This window comes from Phocoena phocoena, chromosome 14 (genome assembly GCF_963924675.1).
Source record: "Phocoena phocoena chromosome 14, mPhoPho1.1, whole genome shotgun sequence".
Lineage (NCBI taxonomy): Eukaryota > Metazoa > Chordata > Mammalia > Artiodactyla > Phocoenidae > Phocoena > Phocoena phocoena.
In genome coordinates, this window is record NC_089232.1 from 20,446,983 (window position 1) to 20,462,370 (window position 15,388).

The window sequence follows — 15,388 nt, forward strand, 5'->3', positions numbered from 1 at the left end:
TCAGTACAAACAAACTAGGAAAACACCCCTTCTTTGAACAAATCACAAGCACTGGAAAGTATAAAAAGAGGTTTTTGTTTGCTTGTTTTGTTTTTTCTTTTTTGTTTTTTTTTGGCTAAGATCAAAGATAAATCAAGATCTGGCAAAGTTTATAGGCAGAAAGGACAGAGTTACAAAGAATAACACAAAAGAATACATGCATTTAACAAGCTTCCCAAATAGTTTGAATAAAAGACGAAGAGAGAAAGGGGATCAAGATGGTAGAGTATGAAGACCCAGCACTCACCTCTCACAGGCACAACAAAATTACACCTACTTACAGAGAAACTATCTATGAGGATGACCTGAAGATTAGCAGAAAATTTCCACAACTAAAAAGGAGCCACAATGAGATAGGTAGGAGGGCCAGAGACATGGTCTAGTCAGAACCCACACTCCCAGGTTGGTGACCTACAAACATGAGGGATTTCACATAGGGATATCCTCTGAGGAGTGAGGGGTCCAAGCAACACATTGTGTTCCCTACCCCAGGGGTCTTGCATCAGAAAGACCAGATCACAGAAAGCTGGGACTTGAAAACCAATAGGGCTTACATTCAGGAGAGCCCTAGGGTTATGGGAAACAAAGACTCAGCTCTTAAAGGGCACATGCAAAATGTCACACACCTTAAATCCCAGCACAAAGGTGGTAGTTTGAAATGAACCTGAGCCAGACCTACTTGCTCATCTTGAAATCAATTATAATGAAAAATAAAACCCTACAAAACCCCCACAAACACATGAAGCCTAAACAAGATGCTACTAAACAAATAATGGGTCACTGAAGAAATCAAAGAGGAAATTAAAAAATACCTGGAGACAGATGAAAATAGAAACAAAATAGCCCAAAATCTGTGGGAAGCAGCAAAAGCAGTTTTAAGAGAGAAATTTATAGTGATACAAGCTTACCTCAAAAACAAGAAAAACATCAAATAAACAATCTAAACTTACACCTAAAGGAACTAGAAAAAGAAGAACAAAACAAAACCCAAAGTTAGTACAAGGAAAGAAACCATAAAGATCAGAGCAGAAATAAATGAAATAGAGATAGAAAAATAAATCAATGAAACTAATAGTTAAGTCTTTGAAAAGATAAGTAAAATTGATAAACCTTTAGCCTGACTCATCAAGAAAAAGAGAGAGAGGGGCCAAATAAATAAAATCAGATATGAAAGAGAAGAAGTTACAACTGACACCATATAAATATAAAGGATCATGAGAGATTGGTACAAACAGCTATATGACAATAAAGTGGACAACTTAGAGCAAATGGATTAATTCCTAGAAACATAGAGCTCTTGGAGAATTCCCAAGACTGAATCAGGAAGAAATAGAAAATACAAATAGACCAAATACCAGTAGTAAAATCTAATCAGTTAAAAAACAAAAAACAAAAACTCACAATAAACAAAAGTCCAGGACTAGATGGATTCAAAGCTGAGTTCTACCAAGCATGGAAAGAGGAGATAACACCGATCATTCTCAAACTATTCCAAAAAATTGAAGAAGAAGGAATACTTCCAAACTCGTTCTACAAGGCCAGCATCACAGATTCTAAAACGAGACAGAAACACCAACAGAAAGAAAATTACAGGCAATATTACTGATGAACAAAGATGCACATTTCCTCAACAAAATATTAGTAAACTGAATTCAACAATATCTAAAAAAAGATCCTAAACTGTGATCAAATGGGATTTATCCGAATGACGCAAGGATTGTTTAGTATCCACAAATAAATCAATGTGATACATGACATTAACAAATTGAAGGAAAAAATCACAAAGGATTATCTTAATAGATGAAGAAAAAGCTTTTGAGAAAATTCAACATCCATTAGTGATAGAATATAGAGGGAACATAACTCAATATAGTAAAGGCCATATATAACAAACCTACAGCCAATATCATATTCAACAGTGAAAAACTGAAAGCATTTATTTATATTTTTATTTTTTTTGTGGTAAGTGGGCCTTTCACTGTTGTGGCCTCTCCCACTGCAGAGCACAGGCTCCGGATGCCCAGGCTCAGAGGTCATGGCTTATGGGCCCAGCCGCTCCACGGCATATGGGATCTTCCCGGACCAAGGCATGAACCGTGTCCCTTGCATCAGCAGGCGAACTCTCAACCACTGCGCCACCAGGGAAACCCCTGAAAGCATTCATTTCTATCATCAGGAGCAAGAAAAGGATACCCACCCTTGCTCCTTTCAACTAATACAGTATTAGAGGTTCTACATTGGTCCACCAGAGTTCTCCAGGCCCCATGTAATATCAAAGGGTGAAATCTCTCCCAGAGATGTCCTTCTCAACACTAAGACCCAGCTCTACTCAATGACCAGCAAGCTACAGTGCTGGACACCCCATGCCAAACAACTAGCAAGATAGGAACACAACCCCACCCATTAGCAGAGAGGCTGCATAAAATCATAATAAGTTCACAGACACCCCAAAACACACCACCGGATGCGGTCCTGTCCACCAGAAAAATAAGATCTGGCCTCATCTACCAGAACACAGGCACCAGCCCCTCCATCAGGAAGCCTACACAACCCACTGAACAAATCATACCCTCTGCGGGCAGAAACCAAAAACAATGGGAACGATGACCTGCAGCCTACGAAAAGGAGACCCGAAACACAGCAAGTTAAGCAAAATTAGAAGACAGAGAAACACACAGCAGATGAAGAAGCAAAGTAAAATCCCACCAGACAAAACAAATGAAGGGAAATAGGAAATAATAGTAAATGTGGTCCAAAATTTTGGAAATAGAATGGAGAAAATAAAAAAAAGCAAACAAAACCTTTAACAAGGACCTAGGAGAACTAAAGAGCAAACAATGATGAACAACACAATAAATGAAATAAAAAATTCTCTAGAAGGAATCAATAACAATAACTGAGGAAGAAGAACAGATAAGTGACCTGGAAGATAATATAGCAGAAAAAACTACCACAGAATACAGAAAAAAGAATGAAAATAATTGAGGACAGACTCAGAGACATCTGGGACAACATTAAATGCATCAACATTTGAAGTATACGGGTCCCAGAAGAAGAAAAGAAAGAGAAAGGGTATGAGAAAATATTTGAAGAAATTATAGTTGAAAACTTCCCAAATATGGGAATGGAAAGAGTCAATCAAGCCCAGGAAGCACAGAGAGTCCCATACAGGATAAATCAAAGGAGAAACATGCCAAGACACATATTAATCAAACTATCAAAAATTAAATACTAAGAAAACATATGAAAAGCAGCAAGGGAAAAGCAACAAATAACATATAAGGGAATCACCATAAGGTTAACACATGATTTCTCAGCAGAAACTCTGCAAGCCAGAACGGTGTGGCAGAATATGTTTAAAGTGATGAAAGGGAAAATGTACAACCAAGATTACTCCACTGAGCAAGAATCTCTTTCAGATTCAACGGGGAAAATAAAACCATTACAGACAAGCAAAAGCTAAGAAAATTCAGCACCAAAAAGCCAGCTTTACAACAAATGCTAATGGAACTTCTCTGGTCAGGAAGCACAAGAGAAGGAAAAGACCAACAAAAACTAACCCAAAACAATTAAGAAAATGGTAATAGGAACATACATATTGACAATTACCTTAAATGTAAATGGTTTAAATGCTCCAACCAAAAGAAATAGACTGGCTGAGTGGACACAAAAACACGACCTGTATATATGCTGTCTACAAGAGACCCACTTCATACCTAGGGACACATACAGACTGAAAGTGAGCAAATGGAAAAAGATATTCCAAGCTAATGGAAATCAAAAGAAAACTAGAGTATCAATTCTCATATCAGAAAATATAAACTTTAAAATAAAGACTATTAAAAGAGACAAAGAAGGCCACTACATCATGATCAAGGTATCAATCCAAGAAGATATAACAATTGTAAATATTTATGCACCCAACATAGGAGCAGCTAAATACATAAGGCAAATGCTAACAGCCATAAAAGGGGAAATTGACAGTAACACAATATTTAGTGGGCAAATTTAACACCCCACTTTCACAAATGGACAGATAATCCAAAATGAAAATGATAAGAAAACACAAGCTTTAAATGATACATTCAAAAACATTGACCTACATGATATTTGTAGGACATTCCATACAAAAACAACCAAATTCACTGTCCTCTCAAGTGCTCATAGAACATTCTCCAGGATAGATCATACCTTGCGTCAAAAATCAAACCTTGGTAAATTTAACAGAATTGAAATTGTATCAAGTATCTTTTCCAACCACACCACTATGACACTAGATATCAATTACTGGAAAAAGTCTGTAAAAAATACAAACAGATGGAAACCAAACAATACACTACTAAATAACCAAGAGACAACTGAAGAAATCAAAAAGGAAAAAAAATTACCTAGAAAAAAATGACAATGAAAGCACGACAACACAAAACCTATGGGATGCAGCAAAAGCAGTTCTAAGAGGGAAGTTTATAGCAATACAATCCTACCTCAAGAAACAAGAAACATCTCAAATAAACAACCTAACTTTACACCTAAAGCAATTAAATAAAGAAGAACAACAAACCTGCAAAGTTAGTGAAGGAAAGAAATCATAAAGATCAGACCAGAAATAAATGAAAAAAAGTGAAGGAAACAATAGCAAAGATGAATAAAACTAAAAGCTGATTCTTTGAGAAGATACACAATATTGATAAACCATTAGCCACACTCATCAAGAAAAAAGGGAGACGACTCAAATAAATAGAATTAGAAATGAAAAACGAGAATTAATAATTGACACTGCAGAAATACAAAGAAACATGAGAGATTACTACAAGCAACTATAGGCCAATAAAATGGACCACCTGGAAGAAATAGACAAATTCTTAGAAAAGCACAACCTTCCGAGTCTGAACCAGGAAGAAATAGAAAATTTAAAGTGACCAATCACAAGCACTGAAATTGAAACTGTGATTAAAAATCTTCCAACAAACAAAAGCCCAGGTTCAGATGGCTTCACAGGCAAATTCTATCAATCATTTAGAGAAGAGTTAACATCTATCCTTCTCAAACTCTTCCAAATATAGCAGAGGGAGGAACACTCCCAAACTCATTCTACAAGACCACCATCACCCTGATGCCAAAACCAGACAAAGATGTCACAAAAAAAGAAAACTTCAGACCAATATCACTGATGAACATAGATGCAAAAATCCTTAACAAAATACTGGCAAACAGAATCCAATAGCACATTAAAAGGATCATGCACCACGATCAAGTAGGGTTTATCCCAGGAATGCAAGGATTCTTCAATTTATGCAAATCAATCAATGTGATAAACCATATTAACAAATTGAAGGAGAAAAACCATATGAACTTCTCAATAGACTGAGAAAAAAATTGACAAAATTCAACACCCATTTATGATAAAAACCCTACAGAAAGTATGCAGAGAGGGAACTTACCTAAACATAATAAAGGCCATAAATGACAAACCCACAGCCAACCTTGTTCTTTTTTTTTTTTTTTTTTAATTAATTAATTTATTTATGGCTGTGTTGGGTCTTCGTTTCTGTGCGAGGGCTTTCTCTAGTGGCAAGCGGGGGTCACTCTTCATCGTGGTACGCGGGCCTCTCACTATCGCAGCCTCTCTTGTTGCCGAGCACAGGCTCCGGACACGCAGGCTCAGTAATTGTGGCTCATGGGCCCAGTTGCTCCACGGCATGTGGGATCTTCCCAGACCAGGGATCGAACCCGTGTCCCCAGCATTGGCAGGCAGATTCTGAACCACTGCGCCACCAGGGAAGCCCAGCCAACCTTGTTCTTAATGGTGAAAAATTGAAACCATTTCCACTAAGGTTAGAAACAAGACAAGGTTGTCCACTCTCACCACTAATATTCAACATAGTTTTGGAAGTTTTAGCCATAGCAATCAGAGAAAAAAAGGAAATAAAAGGAATCCATATCAGAAAAGAAGAAGTAAAGCTGTCACTGTTTGCAGATGACATGATACTATACATAGAGAATCCTAGAGATGCTACCAGAAAACTACTAGAGTTAATCAATGTATTTGCTAAGGTAGCAGGATACAGAATTAATGCACAGAAATCTCTTGCATTCCTATACATTAATGATGAAAATTATGAAAAGGAAATTAAGGAAACACTCCCATTTACCATTGCAACAAAAAGAATAAAATACATAGGAATAAACCTACCTAAGGAGACAAAAGACCTGCATGCATAAAACTATAAGATACTGATGAAAGAAATTAAAGATGATACAAACAGATGGAGAGATATACCATGTTCTTGGATTAGAATAACCAACATTGTGGAAATGATTATACTACCCAAAGCAATCTACAGATTCAATGCAAGCCTTATCCAACTACCACTGACATTTTTCACAGAACTGAAACAAAAAATTTCTAAATTTGTATGGAAACAAAAAAGACCCCGAGTAACCAAAGCAATCTTGTGAAAGAAAAATGGAGCTGGAGGAATCAGGCTCCCAGACTTCAGACTATACTACAAAGCTACAGTAATGAAGACTGTATGACACTGGCACAGAAACAGAAAGACAGATCATTGGAACAAGATAGAAAGCCCAGAGAAAAACCCACACACATATCGTCACTTTATTTTTGATAAAGGAGGCAAGAATATACAATGGAGAAAAGAGAGCTTCTTCAATAATTGGTGTTTGGGAAACTGGACAGCTACATATAAAAGAATGAAATTAGAACACTCCCTAACACTCTACAGAAAAATAAACTCAAAATATATTAAAGACCTAAATATAAGGCCAGATACTATAAAACTCTTAGAGGAAGACATAGGCAGAGCACTCTATGACATAAATCACAAGATCCTTTTGACCCACCTCCTAGAGAAATGGAAATAAAGAGAATAATAAACAAATGGGAAACTTAAAAGATTTTGCACAGTAAAGGAAACCATAAACAAGATGAAAAGACAACCCTCAAAAAGGGAGAAAATATTTGGATATGAATCAATGGACAAAGGATTAGTCTCCAAAATTACAAGCAGCTTATGCAGCTCAATATCAAGAAAACAAACAACCCAATCCAAAAATGGTCAGAAGACCTAAACAGACATTTCTCCAAAGAAGATATACAGATTGCCAACAAACACATGAAAGAATGCTAAACATCAGTAATCATTAGAAAAATGCAAATGAAAACTACAATGAGGTATCACCTCACACCGGTTAGAATGGCCATCATCTGAAACATCTACAAACAATAAATGGTGCTGAGTGTGTGGAGAAAAGGGAAGCCTCTTACACTGTTGGTGGGAATGTTAATTGATACAGCCACTATGGAGAACAGTATGGAGTTTCCTTAAAAAACTAAAAATAGAACTACCATACAACCTAGCAATCCCACTACTGGGCATATACTCTGAGAAAACCATAATTCAAAGAGAGTCATGTAGCACAATGTTCATTGCAGCTCTATTTACAATAGCTAACCATGGAAGCAACCTAAGTGTCCATCGACAGATGAGTGGATAAAGAAGATATGTCACATATATACAATGGAATGTTACTCAGCCCTAAAAATAAATGAAATTGAGTTATTTGTAGTGTGGTAGAGGGACCTAGAGTCTGTCATACAGAGTGAAGTAAGTCAGAAAGAGAAAAAAAATACCGTATGCTAACAGGGTACTAGATTACAAACTTTTTTTTTTTTTTTTTCTGTACACGGGCCTTTCACTGTTGTGGCCTCTCACAGGCTGCGGGCCTCTCACTGTTGTGGCCTCTCACAGGCTCCGCACGCACTCACGGGCGCAGCCGCTCCGTGGTACATGGGATCCTCCCGGACCGGGACACGAACCCATGTACCCTGCATCGGCAGGCAGACTCTCAACCACTGCACCACCAGGGAAGCCCTAACAGGGTACTAGAGAGTATTATGCTACGTGAAAGAAGTCAGACCGAGAATGAAAAATACCATATGATTTCACATATATGTGGAATTTAAAAAACAAAAACACAAAACAAAATGAAAACTCATAAATACAGATAAAAATGTGTTATTGCCAGAGGGGAGAGATTTGGGGGTGGCAAAAGAGGCAAAGTATATTTAGAGGTGCAAACCACCAGTTATAAAATAAATAAGCCACAAGGATGTAATATACAACATAAGGAATATGGTCAATAATAATGTAATAACTTTGCATGGGAACAGATGGTTACTAGACTTATTCTGGTGATAATTTCATAATGTATGTAAATGTCAAATCACTATGTAATACACCTGAAACTAACATAATATTGTACATCAACTATATTTCCATTAAAAAAAAAGAGAGACAAAGAATTCTAACCCAAAACTGATTTAAGCTTGCTGTATTTTCATACTTGATGGGAACTTAACTCTGTTTTTTCATCTTTTCTAAACATCAAAACTATCCCCCTAGCCACAAACCATGCTATAATATGTTATAATTCTGTAGTCTACAGCTCACCTCAATTTAAATAAACAATCTATAAGGTGAAATGTTTACCTACCTTTTTCTTTCTCAGCACAAGGATTTCTCATAGTCAGGTAGAATGTATTCAATTTTCATATCTATCTGTATCAATATCTTGAGAGGGGTTCTTTAATATGCTTTTATATAAATTTAACCAAAAGATTTTTCTGTTTATTTGTTGCTGCTTAATAAACACCTCAAAACCTAATGGTTTAAAATAATAAATATTTTATTATATCTTATAATTTTATAGATCAGGATTTAGGCTGTGATCAGTTGAGCAATTCTTTTCATGCAGTGCCTACAAAGGTCACTGCATGGTATCAACTGACAGACATATTGGTCTGGAGGGTCCAAGATAGCTTCATTCACTAGGTGGGGATGGATGGAAGACTGGCTCATTTAGGGCTATTGACCAGAGTCCCTACATGTGACTTTTTCAGTACGTCCATCTTAGGGTAAATTAGAAGCCGGTCATGGCTGCTTCAGGCTCTCAAAGAGAGTGTTCCAAGATAAAGGAAGTAGAAACTATCAGTCTTTTAAGATCTGGGCCCAGAAACTATATTTCTTTGGTCAAACAATCACAAACCTCTGAATTTCAAGTGGAATTGGCATGAGCCCACCTCTAAATAGAAAGAGAGTCAAAGAATTTGCAACCATCTTTAACTTTCCACACTACTAACTATAGGAGTCTATGGGGATGTACATAAAAATATATACAATAAACTGCAGCATACACTCTCATTTCCCTGCTCTCAAAGAATACATGATGATTTGGCTGGCCTTGTGTCCTCTTCTTGCACTGTGAAATTCTGTGTTTTTTTCTGCTTCATGTGGTACTTGACTTATTTCATACCTATTTGTTATAGGATGCCACCTTTACATCACAATGTCTTTATTTTTTGCAGAAAATTGTAATTATCCTTTACATGTGTTCAACATTCACTTTATTGACCACCTTTATTACTACTATTCTGCAGAAATTTTATTTCTTTGCAATACATTCTGTGCAGTGCTGGCTTCTAGGTTTAAATTCCTGGGAATGGTGCCCTTATTCCTTTTTATTTGAACTCTTTAAGTTATGTGCGACATACTTTGTTTTTTGTTTGTGTTTCAAGATTTTATTTTTTAGAGCAGTGTTAGGTTTACAACAAATTTGAGAGGGAGGTACCTCAAAGAGGTCCCATATACCTCTTGCCCTCACACATACATAATCTCTCACATTATCAACATCACTCACCAGAATGGTACATTTTTTACCAAGAATGAACCTACATTGACACATCATAATCACCCAAAGTCCATAGTTTATGTTAGGATTCACTCTTGGTATTGTACATTTTATGGGTTTGGACAAGTGTATAATAACATAAATCTATCATTATAATATCATACAGAATATTTTGACTGGTTAAAAATTCTCTATGCTCTGCCTGTTTATCTCTCCCTACAACTCCTGGAAACCACTGACCTTTTTATTGTTTCCATAGTTTTGTCATTTCTAGAATGCCATATTTTATTTAATTTTGTTGGCTCTCTGACAGCTACATCTGTGGAGATGAGAGACATTGAATGCTGTATACTCTAGCAAAGTTTTCTCAGTCTCTACATTGTTAATATTTTGGGAGGGATAAGATTTTTGTGGAGCACTGTCCTGTACACTGTAAGATTTTTAGCTGCATCCCTGGCATCTACACACTAGATGTGAGTAGCACTACCCTCTCTCATTGTGCCAGTTGTGTTTAGACATTGCCAGACATACCCAGTGGCACAATTACCCATTACTAAGAGCCATCGCTTTAGCAGGGATAGTAACTCCTTGATTAGAATTCAAGATGAAAACAATAATTCTACCACTGGGTGGAAATACAGAACTCACATAAAACCCTGACACAGGAAAGAAGAAACTTCTCTGTTTAACTTATCAAGACAGTGCACTCTGTACCACTACTCTGTATCCAACCTGATTCCTAGACTCCTTTCCCTGACCCATAGCCCCAGAGTAAGATTACATATAATATCTCATTCTTAGCTACTCTGATTAGTGGTCTCCTCATGTCCTAGAACCCGAGTAATGCCTCTTAGATCCTGATTGCTTCACATTTCTTCCCACTTCAAAGATAGCTATCCTGTAGAAACTCCCAACAAATTCCCTTTCCTGAGATGAAAAATACTAAATTTTAATTAAACCTAGATAAATACATATAGCTGGAATTCCATGAATCAAATAACTTTTCTCCTCTTCCTTCCTGACTTCCATTGACCAATCACAAAGGTTTTTAGGTAAACATCTCCATTTAATTTTCAACAAATTACATGTAAAGAGATAATTGATTTGTTAGAATTTTATAAAACTAGAAAAAAAATAACCTCCTCAGTTCTGGCCAAGCTGGAGTTAACCCATAAAATGTATTTCCCTTATTAATTAAAACTAAAAGTTCTCTATAACATGCAAAAACAATGACCTGAGAACACTAAAAAAACAAAAGCAGAATTGCACACAGGAGTCAAAATTTGACTGTCAGAACATGACCTATTTTAGGTGGATTTCCACTTTATTATTTCTTCTGACTTGAATGTAATGGAAGGCCATAGTCATGAATCTGTATGGAAGCAAAAACTCTGATAGGAACTCTATCTTTCTGTCCAAATAACCTGGGAAAAGGGACTGCTGTGGTTCAAGAATCAGAAGGAAATCATGTTAATTTTTTTTCCTCCTTTTTTAACTCCTGGCATGCCACAGGAGACAGGACCCAGTAGCAAAGCTGCATGGAAGTTGCAGCATAGGAAGATAAAGCTCTGAGTGAAATTACATTTGTCTAGTCAAAAGAACTGGGAAGATGGTTTCTGCAGACCAGGAAATATTGGGAGAATTCTAGTAAAGAGAAAGTTGAAGAAGGAGATCAACTAATTCTGTACATGAACCTGTATATGTTCCAGGCTCACTCAACTATACATTCACAAGACAGAACAAACCAGCATAGCAAAGGCTATCAGAAGTAAACTAAGATTTATGTCACCAACCAAGTTTCAGATTAAGCCCTTAGTGGCATATATTTGAGGAGATCAAGACAACAGAACAAAGGCTTTACAGACCGAACTGAGATTAGAAGCATGGCCTACAAAAGGTAAGGAATAACTCCCAGTCTGCACCTAAAATAAAACAACAACTACACAAAGCAAAAACAACAAAATAACATTTTTTGGAAGATTCTAGTAGGATTAACTATCTGTACAATGTTATATTTTAAATTACCAAAATAAATCCAAAATTATTTGAAATACAAAAATAAAATAAAAATGTGACTTAATTTTAAGAAAAAATAAACATTCATTAGATGCCATCTCTAAGATGACACATGTATTAGAATTATCATAAAAAATCTTTAAGTAGCTGTTGCAAATATGCTCAATAAGGTAAAGTAAACATACTTGAGTGGAAAGATAGAAGTTTTCAGAAGATAAATTGAAACTTCAAAACAGAACTAAATAGAAATTTTAAAACTGAAAAATACAGTAATAGAAATTTTTAACATTCTGTGATGCACTCAGTAAAGAATGAAAGAAAAAATCAGTTAACTTGAAGACAGAGAATATAAATTATTCAGTCTGAAAAACAGAGAGACAAAATATTGAATAAAATGAGCAGACCTAGAAATCTACATCAAATGTTCTTGACAACCAGATCATTGGAGTCACAGAGGCAGAAGAGAAAGAGATTGGTGCAGAAAAATTTTTGATGAAATAATAGCTGAACAGATCTCAAATTTGATGAAAGATACAAATTTACAGATTTAAGAAGTTTGGTGAACACCAAGATGATGAAATTTAAACAAAACCATGGCCTGAAATATTATCATCACAGTGCTTAAAAACCAAAAGTAAAGAAAAAAAATTGAAAGCAGGTAGAGAAAAATGGCACATTATCTATAGGGGAACAACAATTCCAATTACTGTGAATTTATTATCAAAAAACACAGAGGCCATAAGACAATGAAACAGTATCTTTAAAGTGCTGGAAGAAAAACACTGTCAATCCAGAATTATATATCTAGAGAAAATATCTTTCAAGAATGAAGATATTATCCAGTTATGGATCATATGGTTCTTAAATCGGTGGCTTCTGATCTTTAAACTTCCCTCTGGTGTCAATTTCTTTTTTTTTTTTTTTTAGAAATTTCAACCATGAAAGGTCTGATTTTGGTTAACCAGATCATCATAAGGTGAAAGATGTATGATGCTGATCTCATAACATCTTAAATTTTCCAGCTATATTTGATATTAACTGGCCTTTTTTTCTGGATGATTAATATAATAAAATTCATAATAGGTTATTTAAAGTTTCATGACAGTCAAAGTATCTTTTCTCTAAGAACTTTGACAACCTGGAATTGGTCTATAAAATTATGACCTGGACTGTGAGATATATGGAAATAATGTCATAAAAGTAATGGATGGAATGACCTGGGGCAGTTTAAGGAATAAAAACTGCCTTGCTTTTCAAATCAGTTAAACTGATCTCCTATTCTCCTTGAATGTCATATTCTACTTGGTATTGCATATACAATAGACAGTATACAGAGTGAATATACAGTCAAATTCAGCATTCTTAAGGTCTCTTGAATGGTTTTTGGTGTGAACCTGAGTTTTGCTGTTTAGTGTTAATGTACATTTTCTGAGATTTTGAGGATTTCTGCCCTGGAAACACCCTGCTCCATTTAAGATAGATGGCATGGGCTTCCCTGGTGGTGCAGTGGTTGAGAGTCCGCCTGCTGGTGCAGGGGACACGGAGCCTGTGCTCCGCTGCGGGAGAGGCCACAACTGTGAGAGGCCTGTGTACTGCCAAAAAAAAAAAAAAAAAAAAAAGATAGATGGCATGGTGATTTATTGTTGAATGATGAGTCTGGTTGTCACATTCAGAAATTTAACAGTGAAAGAGAAGTTATAATAGTGAAGTGTGACTGATTGGGAAAGGAATATACTGATGATTTCACCAAAAAAACCCCTTACATTCTAGTGGAGATGCTGAAACAAACCACATACTGTATCATGTTTGACCCTGCAGTATATGGCTTGAGGACAATATTTACAGTATACTATGCCATCAAGTTATTAACCACATGTATGAGAGAAAAAAATAAAACAAAAATCCCATGGTTTTACTTATCCAAAAATTCACTAGCCCTACTAACACTTGGGACTCAAATGATACTCTCACAGGAGAATATCAAAGTTTCATTTTCTTTTAATCCTTTGTTTATTTAGGATAAATTTTCTTTTCACCATTTTCTCAAATTTTAGCTCTTTCATAAGCAATTTGCCTTCCACTTGCCTCCAAATTTGCTACCATCTGACAGCTTCCATCAGTTATGGAAAAAATAAGGTTTATATTTGGCCATAATATTTATTTTTCCTTTTTTTAAATTAATCAATTTTATTTTTGGCTGCATTGAATCCTCACTGCTGCATGCAGGGTTTTTTTTTTCCTCTGGTAGTGGCGAGCGGGGGCCACTCTTTCCCGCGGTACACAGACTTCTCACTGTGGTGGCCTCTCCCATTGTGGAGCACGGGCTCTAGGCACATGGGCCTCAGTAATTGTGGCATATGGGCTCAGCAGTTGTGGGTTATGGGCCCTAAAATACAGGCTCAGTAGTTGTGGTGTATGGGCTTAGTTGCTCCACGGCATGTGGGGTCCTCCCTGACCAGTGTCCCCTGTAATGACAAGCAGATTCCTAACTACTGTACTAGCAGGGAAGCCCTGACCATGATATTTAGTCCTAACTCATTCATTGCTTTCTGATACTGCTGCTAGGAACACTTCATATTGTTAAGGACTCAGTTGTTTTCAATAAATTATTGCCTTTCAAATTCTTCTACACAAGTATTCCCAAAAGGAAAAGAGAGAAAATCTATCCTCTTTAGGGAAACTGAGGGAGTAGGGAAGGGATAGCATAGCCTTAAAAAACACTGCATGTTAAAAAATCCAATTGGAACCTTCCCTGGTAGTGCAGTGGTTAAGAATCTATGTGCCAATACAAGGGACATGGGTTTGATCCCTGGTCCTGGAAGATCCCACATGCCACAGAGCAACTAAGCCCATGCACCACAACTACTGAACCTGTGTTCTAGAGCCCATGAGCCACAACTACTGAGCCCATGTGCCACAGCTACTGAAGCCTGTATGCCTAGAACCCATGTTCCGCAACAAGAGAAACCACTGCAATGAGAAGTCTGCACACCACAACGAAGAGTAACCCCCACTCACCGCAACTAGAGAAAGCCCGCATGCATGAACAAAGACCCAACACAGCCAAAAATAATAAATAAATAAATAAATTTATTTTAAAAATTCCAATTGATTTCTCATTTAGTTTTAAGGTGAATGTAATATTTGCATGTATCTGTTCCAAAAGATATTCATGTCTATGTAACATAAAATGCTACTCTAAATTACCAATTCAATCACATAATAATACCACTGCCACACCAAAATCCTTATTTAAGACTGACACCTTATGAGGAACATATCACATTTGATCCTGAATATGAAAGTTGAGTGACAATCAAGAGAATATTATCTTTGTTATGTAGATGAGAGGTCTGAGGCCCAGGGATAGTGAAAGTCTTTCAAGACCAAACTTGTAACTATAACTATCTTGACACGATTTGAGTGTTTATTATGTCCCAAGGTCTTTATTTTATTAACACATTTAGTCCTAAGTACTATTATTGTCCCCATTTTACCTATGAGAAAACAGACGTGGATAGGTTAAGCAACTTTTCCAAGTTTAATATCTACTAATTGGTAAAATCAGAATACAAACTTCTGTTTGACCTAAAAGTTACACCTTTAACTTTTCTGCTGTGCAATA